The following is a 20002-nucleotide window of genomic DNA, read 5'->3' on the forward strand; positions in this document are numbered from 1 at the left end:
AGTCAGGATGCAATCTAAATAGGGGTGGGTCATGACATGCTCTTCTAGAAGTCGATTGCGACGAGTAATGGTTAATACCCTATAGGAGGTGGGAGCTACATAAGTTGGGTCATACTCAGAGGTTTTGATTGAGTGTCTTTACTCTGCATTGGTCAAAATTTGATAGCCCTCTTGCTCCCATTAAAGTCGTAGAGCATACCATTTTTCCAAGAAAGAGGAGTCGTTCTCGGTTAGGGTTTTCAACTCTTCAATTTCCTAGTTTGTGACAGAGATCGTGCTCTTGTCATAAGATGTGATGAGTTGTTGTTTGCGCACTTGCTCACGAGATTCTTCAGCTATCATGGGGGCCTTAAAAAATGCGATTTTTGATTCCTCCCAAGTGCAAGGCAATGTATGCACTTTTGTTGCTAAAGGCTCTTCTAAAATACCTAAGTCTAATCGCTCATAGCTTTTAGCAAGCATGGTAAATGTAGCATCCAAACATTGAATGCAAGTGACCAAGTCATTCCCCACATTTTTAGCTAAGTCAAAGGCCAAGGTAAGGACGGATTGCCACTCATAAGAGGGTTTAACATCTGTAGGAGGTTGGACTAAATAGCTTAGCAAACTGGTATATGTGACTTTGGTTGATCCTAAGGGTGTGGTTTAGCCTCTTGTGTGATAGGCATGGTTTGAGATGCTAATGTTGTGTTTTTGGATGCTTGTGATGCCCTTGGGATATTAGCAATGCTAAGTTGAGGTGATCTGGAAGCAGCACACTTTGCAGTTTTTTGTCAGTAGACTTGTTGAGGCTCTGCAAGCTTAGCGGTTTTGGGCTCTATAGGCTTTGCAGCTTGAGTCTCCCGTGGTTTTGGTTCCTTAACTATTGTGCGCTCTTGCGTAGAAAAGCTTGAGGGGGCGGTGCTTGAGTGGTGCCCTTAGCAATGTTGGCTTTAGGTACCCATATCTAGGTATTTCCCTCATAATAGCCTTGCCCTTGCAATAGGGTTTTGGAGACCCATCGTGGCATGACCGTTCATTTATGCCTATAATCTCTTCTTTGCCTCATAGGTCTTGAGTATGAGCTTTTAGTAGCACGAGGTCATGTCTGCTTATTTTTAAGTGGCGGTTTCCTTGGTGCTTAAGAACCCATTTGAACTTGGGTTCATTCACACTGCTGGCATTGAGGCTTGGTGGGTTGTGACAAGTCATGATTCCTCTCCTTAGACTTCGCTCTAGGTTTATCTATCGGTGACTTTGCAGCCTTTGATGGATCCGTACTACCCTTGTTGAAATCTGTCACTATGCACATGTTGCAGATGGCAAGGTGAATGCGCTGCTCGTAATCAACATTACAATGTGCATGCTTCCTAAATGCATGTCCTAACAATGATTCCTTACCAACATCCTTTGAGTTTGGCAACACATCATAAAAGACAAAAAAAAGTGCATATGATTGACCTCTAAATGGGCTAAGTTTAGCATTTTTGGGTTGCAGTTATGGTTGACCACAATGAGAGTCCAATGATCATGAGTTAAGATATTAAAGTTGGTCCCCCTCATTGATCAATGCATCGAAAGTATGCCATTGTTGATCAGTGACCGCTATTCATAGGTAAGCAGGTGCTACTGCTTCCTCATCTTTTTCCTCAATCTCTATAATTGTGGCAACTCGCACATTCACAGGGGACTTTAGCATTGGAGGCTCATGTAGTGGATGCGTGGGAGGATAGTACTTCTTCATGTGGCTACCATTGAAGAAGCCCATGCTCTCTCCATCTGGGGTCTTGAGCTCTACATTGCGGATCGGCTGATGGTGTGGACTCTAAAAGACCCTAATCCCCTAAAATTCATCTTTTTTTAATGGCCTTTCACTAATTACAACAATACTAGGTCACCCTAGTTGAAGTCTCGTTGTGCTTGACATGCTTGTCAAACCAGCTCTTACATCGTGCCTTTTTGCAAATTAGCACATGGGTAGCTAGAAGTCGAGGCATTCTAGCTCAACTAGGCATTCCTTCCATGCCTCCTTTTCATCCCATATCTCTTGGATGTCTACTCTTAGGCTAGGGACAAATAATTCCACTTATAGAATGGCTTCAGTGTCGTATGTCAACTTAAAGGGAGTTTGCCCCATAGTTGTTTTATAGGCTATTCAATAGGCCCATGTAAGGCTGCCATTAGCTTGTTGTCCCAATCACGCATGAAGCAAAAACTACCTTGGTCAAGACATTCACTAAGATCTTATTTGTGGATTTAGCCTAGCAATTTTCTTGAGGGTAGTAGGGTGAAGATTTCCTATGGATGATTAGGAAGGTAGACAAGAGGTGGGCTATCACTTCTCTGAAGAAGTGTGTGCCTTGGTCACTAACTAGTTCAATGGGACAGCTGAATCATGAGATCACCTACTCCCAAAGGAACTTGGTCATGGTCCTAGCGTCATTTCTCCTAGCGGCTCATGCTTTTGCCCACTTTGTGAGGTATTCTGTGGTGACTATGACATAACTGGCCTATGAGTATTGTGTTGTAGGACTAATCGGCCCAATGAAGTCAATCTCCCATTTTTTGAATCGTTGCCTTGTGATGATTGGGGTAAGCTCCATCTTGTCCTTACAAATGGGGATTTTGGTCTATTGGCACTCACCCCAGTGCTTCACAAATCATGCTACATCACAAAAAAGCATGGGCCACCACAGTTGAGACTGTAGTACTTTGCGTGCTATCATGTCTCCACTAAAATTCCATTCAGTGATTCCGTTGTTTGCCTTTGCAAGTACGTCATGCATCTCATATTCACGCACACATCATCAGAGTAAGCCATCTTGCCCTAATCTATAGAGCTAATTGGCTCTATCAACTAATAGGTTGTATCTTGAGGACAAGTCACCTAAGTCAGGCCTTCTCAATGGGTCTTTAGGGTAGTCTATGCTCTAGCACAGGACTATGTCATCTGTCCATTATGGCATCAAGTTGGCTCTAAATAAATCCTTCTCGCTAGATAGGTTAAAAAGATGTGCATCTTGCAGGTTGTCTATGATACCCTATCTAGAAACTTCTCCTGTGGGTATGTGGGACATGTGATCGGCCATGTAGTGCTTTCCCTTGCATACAACCATGGAGAAGTCAAATTCTAGCAAAAGTGCTAGCCACCTGGCTATGCGTCCCCATTAGCACAAGGTTTGTTCCAAGTGATCTAGCAAAGCCTAATGGTCTACAAAGAAAGTGAAAGGTGTAGCTAAAAGATAATCCTGGAATTTCTTCACAGAAACACCATGGCCAGACCTTCTCTCTTAGTTGTGGAATAGTTCATTTCGGTATCTATGAGTTTTGGGGCAATAAAGCTCACTGGATAGTCTAGGTTGTGTTCACCAGGCTGGCACAAAATAGCTCCCATAGCAAAATTTGAGGCATCAATATGTACGTAGAAGATTATAGTCCAATCTGGGGCTATTAGGATCGGTATAGTTTTCAAAGCATTTTTCAACTCTTTGTATGCATGTTGGCATTCCTCGGTCCATTTGAATACTATTAGCAATTTGTAGAGTGGTCTAGCAATTAGCACTTAGTTCAACACAAATCGTCGATAGTACCTTGTATGTCCTAGGAAGCACTAAACTCCCTTGTAGTTGGTTGGTGGTGGAAGGTCAATAATAACTTTGAATTTCAAGAAGTTGGTGGAAATGCCATTATTGGACACCACATGCCCCAGGATGCATCCATGTTTCACCCACAACTGGCACTTATGGGGGTTCCATGAGAGACGATACAATCTACATCATTCAAAGATTGCATAGAGTTTGTCTAGGTGTTCCCTCCAACTTGAGTAAATGCATAGATCACCAACTAACACTTCTAGCTCACACCTAATCATGTCCTTGAAGATGGCACACATGAGCTATTGGAACATGGTTGGTGCATTTGTTAGCCTTAAGGGCATGACTATGTAGGCAAAGACACCCCACTCGGTAGTCAATGCAATCTTATATCTATCATCAAGATGCACTTACACCTGTTTGTAATCTGAGAAGACATTTAGGAAATAATAGACTTCTTTGTTAGCCACTCTCTCAAGCATATGGTCAATGTACAGTAGTGGGTAGTTGTCCCTCTTCGTAGCAACGTTGACTTTCTTATAATTGACGCACACTTTGGTTTTTTTTTCTTCTTCAAGACGATTACAATGGGAAAAACCCAATCCATGTGCTCAATTTTGTAGATGAATCCATCTCTTAACAACTTGTCTATCTCCTCCTTGACTACATGATCATGCTTGGGATTCATCGGATATGGTCTCTGCTAGACCAACGTTGCATCTAGTGTCATGGGAATATTATGAGTCATACACTCGGATCTACTCCTTTCAACTAATCAAGGGACCAAACAAATATGTCTATGTACTCTCGTAGGAGTGCAATGAGATTTGCTTCTTCTTGCTCAGTCAAGGCATCAACTACAAAGACATTTCAGGGCTTCTCCCCTTCCCTTGCCAAGTCAGCCTCCTTGACTTTGGCAAGCCCTTATATGGGTTCATTCACTTGTCATTACCTCTTGGCACCGAGCAAGATCACCACTCTATTGCCCTTCTTGAATTTCATGAATTGCTTTGGCAGACCTTGCGGTTTTTTTTGCTCCTCAGTTTTCAAATCCCTAGGTTGTCTCTTTCTCTCCTCCCTCAACTGATACCTTAGGTGGAATGGTAGGTCCCCCTTGTTGGTGAGTTTGGTCTTAGGTGGTCAGGGTATTTCAAGATCACTATCTGAGCTTACTTTTGACTCAAAATTGAACTCTCCATCTTCACTAGAAGAGGGAGTCTCTCTTGGTGGTCATAGCTCTGAAGGTGATTCCGTCCTAAATAGTGGTGCATCACTTGGTTGGGTGATCCCTGCTCATTTGTAAAATCAATTACCCCTAAGTGTTCTAACCATGTGTGATCTCACTCCGTTCGCATGATTCCTCTCCCAATTTTAAAGGTATTCCCCTTTTGTGGTTTGGAATCTACTCGTATTTGCTCAATTACATGCCCTTAGTTCCATACTCTATTGTGTTAATCTCTTCTTTACTCTCTTCACCGAGGGAACAACAGTCTTTATACTCATCATCTGAATTGTCCTCATCTGACCACTCATCATCTCCTAGGTTTCTATGCTCCTCTTCTTTCTCATTTGTGACTAAGGCCCAATTGTACATCAGGTTCAAATTATGTACCTTGGTCCACTTCCACTTGGGTTTGTCCATGAGATCCTTGAGGGGTTTAAAGTTAGCGGTTGAGTTGCCTGCTAGCCTGTTCGTGTCAAGTAATCTAAGATCCCTTGGAGCTCTAGCTTATTGTTTGGGACATGGAATGCAGCAGGGGTGGGCTGGCTACAAGAGCTTCTAGCCATCATGCTTGCATAATGGTACTGAGGGCTTATTCCTGGGCTCACCTACTATCTTGACATCTTGTTCATATTCCTCCTTCTTGTCTAAGAATGGCAGATCGATGGTGGCTAGCACATGCATCCAATCTCCCTCATCCTCAGGGCTAGGGATATATTTTTTTAGCGGCCCTTAAGATTTCCTAACTAGGGTGTCACCCTTCAACATAATGGAGATGGTGTTTAGGTCAACTGGCATTGTCTTCTAGGTGTCCATCTCTACTCTCACTGCTTCTATTCAATTGCTCAAGAAGATCAGACTATTGCCCGAGTCTTTTATAACTCATTTGTTCCACATCCATGGTTGGCCTAGTAGGATGTTGTAGTCTACTCCTTTTATGATGATGAAGTCTGCTGAAAACTGGACTCTTGCAATCTTTAACCACCAATTCTTCAACACTTTGAATGGCCTAACTTTCATCCCATTGGCCAGTGTGACATTAAACCTAGCATTCTTAAAAGGCAAGTTACCCCAAGTTGGAGCACTGTGTGGCTAAGTACACGGACTCTAGCTCCCATATCCACAATCCCTTTCCTCGTAGCATCTCCTAGTAACACAATATTAGTGAGTTTGGGAATCTCCCAATTCCCATTTTTCGAATACTAAAAAGGTAGCACACGGATAACATGCCCATTAGTTTCTCAAAACCATATGATGTGACCTATAATTGGAAAGTCCTTGAAAAATGGAATCTATTGAGCTATAGAATGCTTGATTTAGAGTTATATTGTTCAAGTTATGATAAATCCAAAGATTTGACCATGTGTCCCAAAGTTATGGGAAATTCCCATATTCTCCAATAGGGTGTTTAGTGCTAAGAGTAGCAAGACTGCATGCATCTCTGTGCCTTTCCAAAAAGCATTAACATGTAAGGACTTAGGCACTGATGAGTGCAATGTCAAGCTAGGTATCTGAGTCACTACATCAGGTCATGTAAGTCATCTACCCTTTTCTCGATTGGTCCTTCCACACCCACTACTTCAACTCTTATGACACTGTTGGGAGTTGCCTAAGAAGATCTCCTAAGTGCAAAGTCATAGGGGTTGTCACTAGTATTGTAAGAAGGATGTCACGTGCTTGCTTCCCTCCTAGCTCCATGCTTCTTGGCCATTGGCCTTGGATAGTTTGCTGATCTATGTCACTTGAGCTTTGTCTATGTGGTACTGCTTGAGCTACAGATGTATCTCTTGTTTCAGTTGCATAGGTGAAACTAGTGTGCTCACACTAGAGAGCTCATTGATTCCATCTTCTAGGATGGGCTCGGCATCCTTCAAGTGCTCTTAAGATTCTCTCATCCACTCCTTGACCTTATATATGGCTTCAAGCTGGTGCTTCAGGTTAGGGTACTCCTGACAGCAACCCTCCCACGAACATAATCAACCACAAAACCGAGGAAATAGCACACAAAATCTATGTGTATGGCTCTGCCATTAATCTCAAAATTGACTCTCTCTCTTATTGATAAATAGAAACATTGTCTTCATCATCTTCATTAGATATTACCATTTCCATCACTCACAAGAAAGAGAGAAAGGAGGGGGAAAGGGTAAGAGAAAATTTTGCACAGAGGGAAGAGGGAGAGAGGACAAAATTTTGGCACCATCGAAAAAGAGAATCTACAATTGGAGAAGAGAGAGGGAAGGGACAGAGGCACATAACCACTCATGCACTCTACCCCACCTCTTCCCCAAAAAGCACACCCCTTCGTATTTTATTATTTCTTTGAAACTTTTGATAAATTTGATATTATAAGGCCTTTGGCCTTTAATTTTGAGTATTCCTACCCTTTACAAATACATGCACGTAACACTTTTGTGTATACCATTTATTTATGATGGTGGATGTGGATGTGGATATGGCCCCCTCATGTAAGTGTGTATTTTAGTGATTTTGGAACAATGTGAATGTTATCCCCTTTACAAAAGATGAAATTGTGATATATGCATGGACATTTTTGTGCCTTGTTTTTATGCTTCTTTGGGTGTCATCATTTTCTCCCACACTGAAATGTGAAGCATCCTCGCGAACCTTATCAAAGAAGAACCACTATTTAACACACAAAATTTCCAAAATTTTTAGTAAACAACTTCATTCACAAGGCCTAGCCATGGTAGGGTATATGGACTCCAAATCCATGACCACCAGAGTAAGGGAACTCCTGCCTCAATCATACTCCCACACTAAAAAACTTGTACAGTGTACAAAAGATAGGGTTCTATCTTCAATAAGGGATCATGAGCATGACTTCTCCATCCTAATAGGGGAAATAATAATGATTCTCTTCATCATGTAGCTCCAAAGGCACTTGAAAAAATAGGGTTTGGTTGTATATATTCATATATCTTCCAACATAGGGATTTATTCATGTACTTCAGATCATATTGTGTGTGAATTGGTAACCTTAGGGTTTTTCTTTTAAAAATAAATAAACCATTAATGTTGTTGTCGTTTTGGTTTTGCAATGTAGGTTGTAGGGATGAGGGAACAAGAAGTAGAGAAATAGTTGGACAGGCCAAGGAGTATTGCAGCATCAAGATGTTGAATATGACGAGGCGACCTTCTGCTTTTTTTTTACTGCTTTTCGATTCCGGTTGTTTCTGCTTCTTCTTTTTCTTTCTACTGCTTCTTTGACATGAAGCGCAATAGGATCGACATGGAGATCCTGCACCCCAAACTTTCTCTCTCTCCATCAATCGATGAAGGTCTGGGTATCAAGCAGCCCACTCTCTCTTACTGTGGGGTGATTTTGTTCATATCCCCTTTCTCTAGTCTCTCTCTCTCTCTCTCTCTCTCTCTCTCTCTCTCTAGAATCTCTGTTTGTCTGCGTGTTTTCCAATGGCTGATCAAGGCTTGCATCTTTTTCTTTGGTTAACAGGGAAAGTGTGATGATAGTCTGCCTTTCATTGTTGACATTCATTGCATTGGACCGGTTGCTAGAATCCACGGCCATCAATGCTTGGCAATTGCAATTGCAAGCCTGGGTGCCTTCATTGTTGCACAGATCATTTTCTTCCAATGGTTTGTGGTGGGCATCCTACCACCTCTCTCTCTGTCTATGTGTCCATCTAAGCCAAGGTAGCACACCACACGAAGCCCAGAAGTGCAAGCAGGGGGAGTTGCCATCTTTGAGTCCTGTGTGGAGCTCCGTGTTGCTTCTCAAATCCTTCGTCATCTATCCATCTCTCTCTCTCAGCATCTCTCATCCTGGTATGCCTATTACTAACTATGGGAAGATGTTTTCTGCAACCTTGAGGCCGCGACTTAGATCTGGAAATTCTGGCATGAAAGGCTAAGACATGACGCTGATCTTTTGTCCATTCTGTGGATTTTCTCTTTCTTTCATGGATAGGCAAACTCGTATTAAAGATTTGTAAGATACCAAAGACTCATTGGGACAGATCCGGATACATTTTCCATCCCAAGGTGCATGTAGCCCATTGACATGCTTCTTGTGTTGCAGCAAAGACACATGAGATGGAAAATTTATGTTGCAGAAAGGTGAATTTCTTTGCCTATTTCGTGATATCTATCACTCCAGGTGCCTGTCAAGCATGTCTTCTGCCTCTCTCTCTCTCTCTCTCTCTCTCTCTCTCTTCCATCTTCTTTGTTTTCATCTGCCACTTCCTTCCATCGTGGTCGTCTTGTTGCAAGATGTATGACTACTCTATTTGCAAGCATGGGCAAGGGTTTCGTCATCCTCTACTTTCCTTCCTCATCATCTTCTTCCTCATCTTTTTCTTTTCTCCCTGCCCTCTCCCATTTGGTGGCTATGCCATATCCTGTTGTGTGTGTTGCTATTGGGTTTATCCCACATGACCGAAGGAACCACTTGTAGGTGTTAAAAACGAGGAGGGGACAATGAGGGGGAACAAAATTGGGGAAGAACGACCCTGCTGTGTAGCTGTCGTTTCTTCTTTTTCTTCAACAGAGATATAGGTTGTGCTCGACAGAAAGCCACAACCTACTCACCTTCTTCTCTTTCATATCCTTCTTTTCCTGCATATGCTCCCTTCATATCCACCACATTGGCCTAGCTGGCAACCTTGTCAGTGCACAGAGATGGGTGACACCAAATTGTTTAGGCCCGAATTATTTGCCTAGGTTGTAATGGTTGTGAACATCCTCCATGGGGCAGTTGAGGATAGACCGGATGGTGGATGGCTTTGCTTTCAATTGTGTAGGAGGATGAGAACCTTGGCCATGGCTCCCTGGTTGTCCATGTTGGTTTTGGTTGCTAGGTTATTTGTGTGAGTCAACATGCAAGTCATCACTGCCATTGGCCGATTCTATCTTGGATTGGGAGGGTGCATGGTCTCTTGAGCATGGTAGGGAAGTTTAGGGGAAAAGGAAAAAGCTGTGAGTAGCTTCTTCTTCTTCTTCTAGTTGATGCATTTGTTTCCTTTGATTTCTATCTCTCTGTCTCTTCTACCTTAGAATCTGAGCCTTGTGATGCTTGGCTCCTATTCCTCACAATCTTAGTCGTCATCTTTTTCTCAAAACAAAACCGATTTACCAAATGCATTGTAGTGAGTGGACATAGTAGAACAACCCTCACTGTCACTTATCTTCTTCCACTTCTTCTTTTGCCTTTGTCCATTTTTGCAATGGTATATGCATGCTTGGAGCAAGGGCTGGAGAAAAGGCTAGATGGGAAAGCCGTCCTTGTCTTCTTCTCCTTCTCCTTGGTCCTCCCGATTACATTTGCATTTTCCATCACCAGATGATCTCCCCCCTATTGTAGTTGTTGAGATCAACTTCTTCCCCAGCTGCGCACCAAAATGACAGCAACCCTCCCACAAACATAATCAATCATAAAATCGAGGAAATAGCACACAAAATCTATGTGTATGGCTCTGCCATTAATCTCAAAACTGACACACTCTCTCTTATTAATAAATAGAAACATTGTCTTCATCATCTTCATTAGATATTACCATTTTCATCACTCACAAGAAAGAGAGAAAGGAGGCGGAAAGGGTAAGAGAAAATTTTGCACAGATGGAAGAGGGAGAGAGGACAAATTTTTGGAACCACCAAAAAGGAGAATATGCAATTGGAGAAGAGAGAGGGAAGGGAAAGAGGCACATAACCACTCGTACACTCCACCCCACCTCTTCCCCAAAAAGCACACCCCTTCGTATTTTATTATTTCTTTGAAACTTTTGATACATTTGATATTATAAGGCCTTTGACCTTTAATTTTGAGTATTTCTACCCTTTACAAATGCATGCACATAACACTTTTGTGTATACCATTTATTTATGATGGTGGATGTGGATAGGGATGTGGATGTGGATGTGGCCCCCTCATGTAAGTGTGTATTTTAGTGATTTTGGAACAATGTAAATGTTATCCCCTTTACAAAAGATGAATTTGTGATATATGCATGGACATTTCTGTGCCTTGTTTTTATGCTTCTTTGGGTGTCATCAACTTCCTGACCTTGGCAGTCCCCTTTTCCATAGTCTTCAAATAAGATGTTTCTTCTTTTGCATATGTGACCTTTTTCCCTATGGTTAGTGTTGTGGCACTCTCCGTCTTAAGCATGACTTTTGCTTTGATTCTCTTCCTCCTTTGCCTACTACAGCTTCTTCTTTTTTGAGGCTGCATCTATGTTACTAGGCCTTGGTAGTAATATGTCGGCCTACTTCATATGTGCTTAGTTCATAACATGCAATGGGATAGGCATAGCCTCTCCATCAAGTGTTTCCACTCCAAACAACCCCAATGGCACTGATGGCACGATTGTCGAAGTAGAGGGTGGTTTTTTTCTAGGGTAATCAACAAATAGGTGGGTGATTCCACACTCTGGGCACTCTTCTCTTGATTGGCTCGCTCCCTCTCAAAGAAATGCAAAGAAATATGTCATAGATGACCACAAGTCCAACATGCAATTAGCTCTTGGGTCTACCCTCCTAGGCCTCTACCCCTACCTTTGCCTAGCACCATCACTGAACTAGTCAATAGTCAACGAGAATAGGACTATCCTCTTCGTTGTACGAGACATAAGGGTTCATGTATGCTTCCTCATCATTTGGCTTCTCCACATAGTGGACTGGAGCATCGCCGCTCGGTGGGTGGGTTACAAAAGGTCCACATGGCCTGTGTTTGCCTATGGGATTAATCTCCATTCTAGGGATGGCTAGTTTTGCATCATTAAATTTTGGAAGAGCCAATAGGGCTCCCCTTTCAAAGAAGTTTGGTAGCATGTTCCCTAAGTATGGCTGGTTGTATGGTTGGGTGTATAGAAGTTTCCTTGGCAGTCTGCAATGCATAGGATCATGGCCAAACCTACGGCAATTAGCACAAGGTCTGGGACTGAGGGTCCTAACATTATGCTGAAGGTGATTTCCACCACAATGCACACATTGGACATATGGGCATGTAGGTCTCATTGCCATCTCTTGCAGTCTAGCTAGCTCCAGCTTCATCTCTAATAGCTCTTAGCTCTAGTCAATGCTTTTCTCTTTGCCTTGGGTGCTTGGGATTGACCGTTCGCTAGATATCATGGCTTTCTCTAAGGATCTAGAATTAGCGTTATCTTGGTTTGGGCTCCTGGAATTTCTCTCCTTGAGCTAGTCATCCACTCGTATGGCGTCTTCAAAGACCCTAGCTAGTACATCTCTCTGCAAGCTCAAGTTTCTTGCTAAGGCCTTATAGAGTTCCTTACTGTAAATTCTATTTATGAACACTGTGGAGACCACTCTTTCATTGGGTCATTTGTTAAATGGGATTCTCCTAAAGAGACTCTGCATGTGGGCAACGTTGTCCCTAATTTCCTCCTTGTCATTTTGCTTGACGTTCATCAGTCATACTATGAAGTTGTTGGAATACCCAGCCTCCTCGAAGACCTCTTGATGAAGAGATCCTTGAGGTTGTTGAAGTTATTTCATTTCACCATGTGTAGCTGGTGTACCGTGTCCTACCCTTTTTGCCTATGCAAAGGATGAAGGCTTGCAAGCATTGGGAAAGATACGTGAGGTCATTGGCCTCGCAAACTTTCTCAAATTTCTCAATGAAGTTGTATGGATTGCCAGTTGGTATTTTTCTAACTGCTTTGCAGCTTGCGAGGATCTTCGACTGGCTCTTGGAGCCCTAGTTGATTCCTAACCCTGCAAGCAATGAGGTTGCTAATACTAGGGTTGTTGCACTCTACTCTAAGGTTGTATTGTTCATGAGCCACTTTGCGAGAAGCTTTCTCAGCATCAAGTCCACCTCTAGCGCTCTCTCCTTTTCTGTGTTAGGTCATGTCTGATTCCTATTGGCTGGAGCTAAACGTGTTGGACTTTCTACATCTCTATATCTTGCTACAACTTCCTAGCCTGCTACTCATGGTTGTATGTTGCTATGCACTATAGTGCGTGCCATGCTAATCTCCTTTCCTCCTTGAGGTCCACTATGATGTCCTCAACCGGTCTATTGTGGTGCTCCATCCTGGTTTGTAAGTCATACTTATTAACCATATGTTGGATATCGACTGGGAAATTTTCCAAATCAAGCTAGCCATTCTCGTACAGCTGGAGCTAGATCTTGACATGTCGGTGGCTTCTTGCTCCACTAGGCTATTGATCAAGCTAATTAAGTTTGGCACAGTTATGCATCTCCAATGGTGTCAGTCCGTCTATGCTCCTAGGCCTTCAATGTCTTGACTCCCTCTTGGTCCTAGTGGTCGGGGTTCTTAGTCACCCATCTAAGTTTGAGGGTCATCTCCTATTAGCAGGTTTGATTTGCTTATTATATCTAGGTGGGTTCCTTCTTATTGCAAACAGCTCTCAACTTATGTGTACTCAATGTGTGCCTGGTGCTCTTTTTCTTGCACAGTGAAAAATTAGGCTTACAGCTTTCAAGTGCACTTCAAGTGTTAAAAACAATGTGAAGTGCAAATACTAGATGAACAATGCAGCTCTCGCTCTCCCCTCAGTCCAGTTTTGGCCAAAACATGGCTCTAAGCACGGTTGTTGGCCGGTCTCAAGGGTCGGTTAGGGTCTCTACTATGTCTCTCAGCTTGATCAAAGTGTAATCAGAGTCTACGGGTTGATTTGGGGCACTAAGTGGGGGTGGAAAACTAACGGGTTAGCGAGTGGTTGCTTCCAAGTAATCAGGTCATTGTTTCTTCTGCTTCTCACATTTGCAAGACGTTTAACTTGTCTGTAAGTCTTTTGGTGGTTTGTCAACAAACTTGGGTCCAATTTTGTCAAGGTCTAGGGATATCAATTTTGCCTAAATTCACATTTGGTCCAAGTGGTTTGAATTGTAGAGATCTGAGTGTCTCAGACTCGGACTGAATGATCCAAATGGGCCAAATGACACGTGGCTGATGAAAGTAGATGAGAGATTCGATGGGGATGCACAAAGAAAGGTGGTTGAGACAAGGAGAGGCTCAAGATTTCTTCATTCTCTTCTTCTTCAATATTCTCCCACCATATCTCCAAAAAAACATTCTACATACTAAAATGGTATCCTCAAAAGATAGATACCCCAAACTTAAGGACACTTTACATACAACAATATGATAAGGCTTAGACTATGCCTTAGACTTTGGCTTATTTCTCAACACTCCCCCTCAAGCTCAAAATGAGCTTGCACGCATAAGACTCCGAGTGCACTCCTGAAGTACTCAAACTTATCTTTACCTAATGCTTTGGTAAAGATATCAGCAACTTGGTCATTGGTTTTCACATGGACCAAGTCAATCTCTCCATTAATGACTTTTTCTCTAATGAAATGATAGTGCACTTCTATGTGTTTTGTCCTTGCATGGTAGATTGGGTTCTTTGCCAACATAATGCTACTAACATTGTCACAGTACATAATAACTCCACCATCAATCTCTATCCCCATGTCATATAAGATCAATCTCAGCCATGTCTGCTCACATGCTGCCAATGCAATGCCTCTATATTTTGCTTCAGTGCTTGATAAAGCAACTGTAGGTTGCTTCTTACTGCTCCAACTTACCATGGCTGATCCAAATGAGAATGCATAGCCACTAGTAGATCTTCTATCCATAGAGCTACATGCCCACTCTGCATCTAAGTATCCAAACAGTGTAGGCTTGATTCCTTTTTCATAAAACAGCCCAAATCTAGCTGTCTTTTTCATATATCTAAGAACTCTTCTTACTACATCCAAATGTGATTTGCATGGTTTCTGCATAAACTGACTTACCAATCCAACAACGTAACTCAAGTCTGGTCTTGTAATGGTCAAGTAGATAAGACTACCAACCATCTTTCTGAACATAGTAACATCCTCAACATAAGATCCATCATCCATCAACTTAGAATTTTGATCCAATGGTGTATCAACTAGTTTGCATCATGTCATGCTATATTTTTCCAACATCTCCAATGCATATTGCCTTTGTATCAGCCATATACCATGAGGTGTGTCAATAACCTCAATACCCAAGAAATATCTCAACAAACCAAGATCCTTTATATCAAACTCTTTATGTAACCCATACTTGACTTTAGTAATCTCCTTCTCAAGTGTACCTGTAATAATGAGATCATCAACATAGATGACCACAACAATCATACCATCTTCTGTATGCCTCACATCAAGTGAATAATCAGCTTTGCTCTACTGAAATCCCATACTGCATAAGAATTTGCTGATTCTATCACACCATGCTCTTGGTGCTTGCTTCAATCCATATAAAGCCTTCTTCAACCTACATACATAATGTGGGTATTTTGGATCCACATAGCCCTCTCGTTGATCCATGTACACTTCCTCTTCTAAGTTGCCATTCAAAAATGCATTTTTCACATCCATTTGATAAATCCTCCAACCATAGATAGAAGCCAAAGCAATTACCGATCTTACTATCGTCATTTTAGCTATTGGACTGAATGTTTCTTCATAGTCCAAACCACAAGTTTGTGCATATCCTTTTGCAACTAGCCTTGCTTTATACCTTTCAAGAGAACCATCTGACTTACATTTGACCTTGTAAACCCATTTACATCCAATGGACTTCTTGCCATAAGGTAGTTTCACCAAATCCCAAGTCTTGTTTTTCCTCAGTGCATTCATCTCTTCATCCATTGCTTGTCTCCACTCTTTGCTCTCTACTGCTTCTTCAAAGCAAGTAGGTTCCACATGTTGTACATAAGAAACCATGTATGCATAATGCATCTTCATGAACCCATTATAAGTCAATCTATCAACTGGATATCTTACTCTTTCTGACCTTCTCAATTGAGGTGCACTACCGTGTGTCTCATCTGATCTAGCATGTGGTGGCACATACTTTCCTGCACTTCTAGTGTCAAGTGTTTTAACATGCGGAATGCCATACTCATCATCTATAGATTCATCTTCTGAACTTTCAGTCATTGGTCTCTTATCTTTTGCAACTTCTGCACTCCTTTGTGCATTTCTCAATCTACCACTCCATGGGACTGTAGCTACCACTGCTTTCCACATTCTCTTGAGGTCCTGAAGCATCTTCCACATGCTGATTTTCAGCCTTGCTGTTTGCTGAAATTTTCCTTCCATAGCCATTATCATCATTGTTTTCATAGGAATCAACATCCACTGCAATTTTGGGCTTGTACCATGATTCATATTCACTGAAATTGACATCCCTGCTTAGGTATACTTCCTTACTCACTGGATCATAGCATTTGTATCCCTTCTTCTCATCAGGATATCCAAGGAAAATGCATTTTACAGCCTTAGGTTCCATCTTCTTCCTCAAATCATCCGGAACATGAACATAACAGACACATCCAAAGACTCTAAAGTATGCAATAGTGGGTTTCATGCCATACATTTTCTCATATGGTGACATATTATGAATCAAGGCTGTAGGTGTTCTATTCATAATGTGAACTGCAGTATGCACTGCTTCTGCCCAATATGACAATGGCATGTTCATTTGATTCATCATTGCCCTTCCAACCTCTGCAATAATCCGATTCTTCCTTTCAGCCACACCATTTTGCTGAGGTGTATACCTGCATGTCAATTGCCTTTTGATACCATGATCTCTCAAGAAGTCACAAAACTCATATGACGTACTCTTTACCATTATCTGACCTCAAACATTTTATGTAGCATCCAAACTGCTTTTCAGCCCCATAGATTTAAATTCCAAGAACTCTTCAAATGCTTCACTTTTATGCTGCATAAAGTACACCCAAGTCATCCTGCTGAAATCATCAATAAAAGTGATATAGAATCTACATTTTCTGCTCATGGAAACATTTTGACATGGGTCCCAAATATCTGAGTGTATTATTTCCAAAGGATAGCTGCTTATTCTCCCCCTCTTTGGAAATGGCAATCTGGACTGCTTGCCAAATTGACAAGCCTCACATACATGATCAAAATTTACATATCCTAAATGCGGTAGACCACAGACTATCTGTTTTGATTGCATTTGCTTCAATCTTTGCAAATTAACATGACCAATCCATCTATGCCATAATTCCACATCCTTATCTTGCCCATGTCCTCTCTCAATATACATAGAGTTTTGAATCACTGGAGTACTTGCATCTAAAGCAAACAATCTCCCTTTATTTCTACCATGAGCAATCATCGTGCTAGTTCTCCGATTATGGAACTCTTCAATGAAACATCCAAACTTATTGGATCTCATCTGCAATCCTTGATCTGTCATTTGACCAACCAAAGCTAGGTTCTTAGTTATTGTGGGCACATAAAGTACATCACCAAGCTTGTTCTCAATCCCATCTTTAGTAACAAGTGGCACACTACCAATATGAGTAATTTTGTGTAAAGTATCATCACCAGTGGCAACATATTCATCATTCTGCACTTGCTTCTTGCTATCAAAGCACTCAGCATGATGAGTCATGTGGTTTGTAGCTCCTGAATCCAAAAACCAGTCATTTTCACGAGGAGGATGAGTCATGCTCCCAAGCACATGCTCCATAGCAAATAAATGACCTCTAGGCAATCCACCTCTAGGTCCATAACCTGTACCACCATAAGTGCCTGCATAGTGGCCATATTGGGTCCTTCCATGACCCCTAGACATAGCATTCTATTTTTGATAACAATCCCTCTCAAAGTGACCAAAATGCCCACAATAATGACAAGTGCCATCTCTTTGTGAAGAAGGACTAGACTGTCCTCTACCTCTAGGGAAAGATCTCCCCCTGCCTCTATGCATGAAGTCACCACAACCAAAGTTGCCTCTTCCACGAGAAAAACCATAATTACTACGACCAGGTGAAGAGCCTCTAGCTCTAGATGAGGTGCCACGACCTCTCTGGTGATAGAAAACACTATCTCCACCTGCATTTTTGCCACTGCTAGATGCATTCAATCCCAACTTGATTTCTTCTGTAGTAATCCAATAAGCTCCTCAAAGTCAGGTATAGACCCTCCTCTAACAGAAATAGAGGTATCCAAAGATTTAAAAGCTGGTCCAAGCCCATTTAGTGTCACTGACACTAAATCATCATCATCAACAGGTGCATTAATGGATGCAAGATCTTCTGCAATTTGCTTGATTTCTGCCACATAGTCATTGATACTGTGATTGCCTCTCCATGCACCATGTAATCTTTCTTAAGTTGAGCCTCTGTACATGTTCCATACATTTTTTCTATGATTTCCCATGCCTCCTTACAAGTACTTGCCTTTTTTATATGAGGAATCAATGTTTCTGAAATACATATGGAGATCCAATGCAAAACCTTCCTGTTCTTCCCAGTCCAATCCTTGTACGCTTTCTTTTGCTCTTCAGTTGGATGTTCGGGAACTTTTGGACATTCATCATCACCTGTTATGAGATCCCATAGACCTCTACCCATCAAAAAATTCTCCATCTTGTAGGACCAAACACTATAGTTGTCTTTGGTCAATTTGTCCCCCATGATCTGAGTGATCTGTGCCATGTCAGACATTATGATTGCTGAAAATTCAGAAGAAAACAACAATACAATCTATCCAAAAATGGTATTCAGCAATATGACTATCATACATGTGTTCAAAAACTGTCATATACATCCATCTGCTATAAGATCAAGCAAGAGCCTCAAAAGTTAAAGAGTGAGAGTAGGCCGGCCAATACTTTGGTTGTGACTATTCACAACATGAAAATTATGTCACTACGTCTTTCTCTTGCATTTCCTCTACTTTTGCCACAAAAATCTTCTCAAATTTTGCAACCAAATCAGCTGCAACATTCTCAAAAGGCTCCCACGTAGGTTTTTCTATTTCAGCCCATCTCACCAAATACTCCACTTTACCATTCTCTTCTCTCTTCTCCAAAATTTTTCTGCAATGCCATACTCCAATCCTGCAAATGCTATGCCCATACCACTACTGTAAAGGCCTCTGTAAGTCTTTTCATCTATTTACTCAACTGCTTGAGGTTTCCTATCACCTCATCAGTTATATATACTGTGATGAATCTGCATGCAGAAGCCATGCTCGAGTGTAGTCTGGAACAACACACGCAACTGGTTGCCCAATTTTTCAACACCTTAATGTCCATCGTCATGCAAATTCCAAATTTTATACATGTGCTTCTAGTACCATGCTGTACAGTGTGCTGCATATATTTCCCATTGAAGATGATGACTACACGATCTTCTCCATCCTTCCCTTTGACTTTTTTTCACCGTGCAATAGAAACCAATTGCAGACATTATTCCATTGCCAAACTCTTCATTTATGATAGCTTTGATGCTCTCATCATAGTGCGTTGTTGCTTCGTGCAGCCTGTAAATGGTAGGGGCTTGCAATATTATCTGGTCGTAACACCACAGTGGCACAATTTTCATGGTCTTCAGAAGCTCAGGAGAAAGATCAGGTATTGCAAACTTGAAGGAATCCTCGAGAGAAGGATGCAAGGGTTCAGAATAGTGCGAACTGGCACTGCCATTAGCACTTGGAAGCGTCTTCTCTCAATCAAACACGGAACGATGCTCTGATAATCCATCAGTGACCTCAGATTCACAGCACCCTCTCATACTGTGATATGGAAGGGAGTGGACGGCCTGGCAGCAGAGCAGGCGCTCCAAAGAAAGACACCGACTTTGTGCCCCGTCGTCGCTGGTGATGGCTTCTCTCTCAACATTCCATCCAAATGGGATCCGAGCAAGGAGCAAGAATTTCCTGGGACTGTACTGAGATATGAAGACAACTTTGATGCTAACAGCAACGTGACTGTTATGGTGCTGCCTGCTTGCAGACAAGAATTCTATCAAGGACTATGGAAGTCCTGAGAAGTTTCTTGAATCCGTATCCTATTTGCTGGGAAGGCAAGCTTATGCGGACAAGACTCAATCCGAGGGCGGGTTCGATCCAAATGCTGTGGCTACCGCTGCCATTTTGGAATCATCGATGCAGTGAGAAAGAATATTGTTATCAACAAAAGGAGACCTTTCTCTGATCAGAAGTGCTACTAGAACTTGCAGGCAAGCCCCCTCCTTTGGCTTCCAGAAAACCCTCAATGCGAGCTCAATAGCCCACAAATTCAAGCCCCAATATCTCTTCCAATTGATGAACCTGCTTAGATAGGGATTTGTATCTCATTTAATGATGGACAGCAAGCTTTCAATCTGATGTAGACCTCGATTCGACGCGCTCCTCGCGTCAATCCTTCACTCCCGCTCT

The 20002-nt window shown here is 42.0% G+C and overlaps 1 pseudogene; it reads left to right on the plus strand.

The window, feature by feature from the left end:
- The first annotated feature begins 19364 nt into the window (after nt 1–19364).
- On the plus strand, nt 19365–19779 carry LOC148018004 (oxygen-evolving enhancer protein 2, chloroplastic pseudogene; annotated as a pseudogene).
- The last annotated feature ends 223 nt before the right edge of the window (nt 19780–20002 follow it).

Source organism: Lygodium microphyllum, chromosome 21 (genome assembly GCF_053477565.2).
Source record: "Lygodium microphyllum isolate KBCC chromosome 21, Lygodium_microphyllum_v1.1.10, whole genome shotgun sequence".
Classification (NCBI taxonomy): Eukaryota; Viridiplantae; Streptophyta; class Polypodiopsida; order Schizaeales; family Lygodiaceae; genus Lygodium; species Lygodium microphyllum.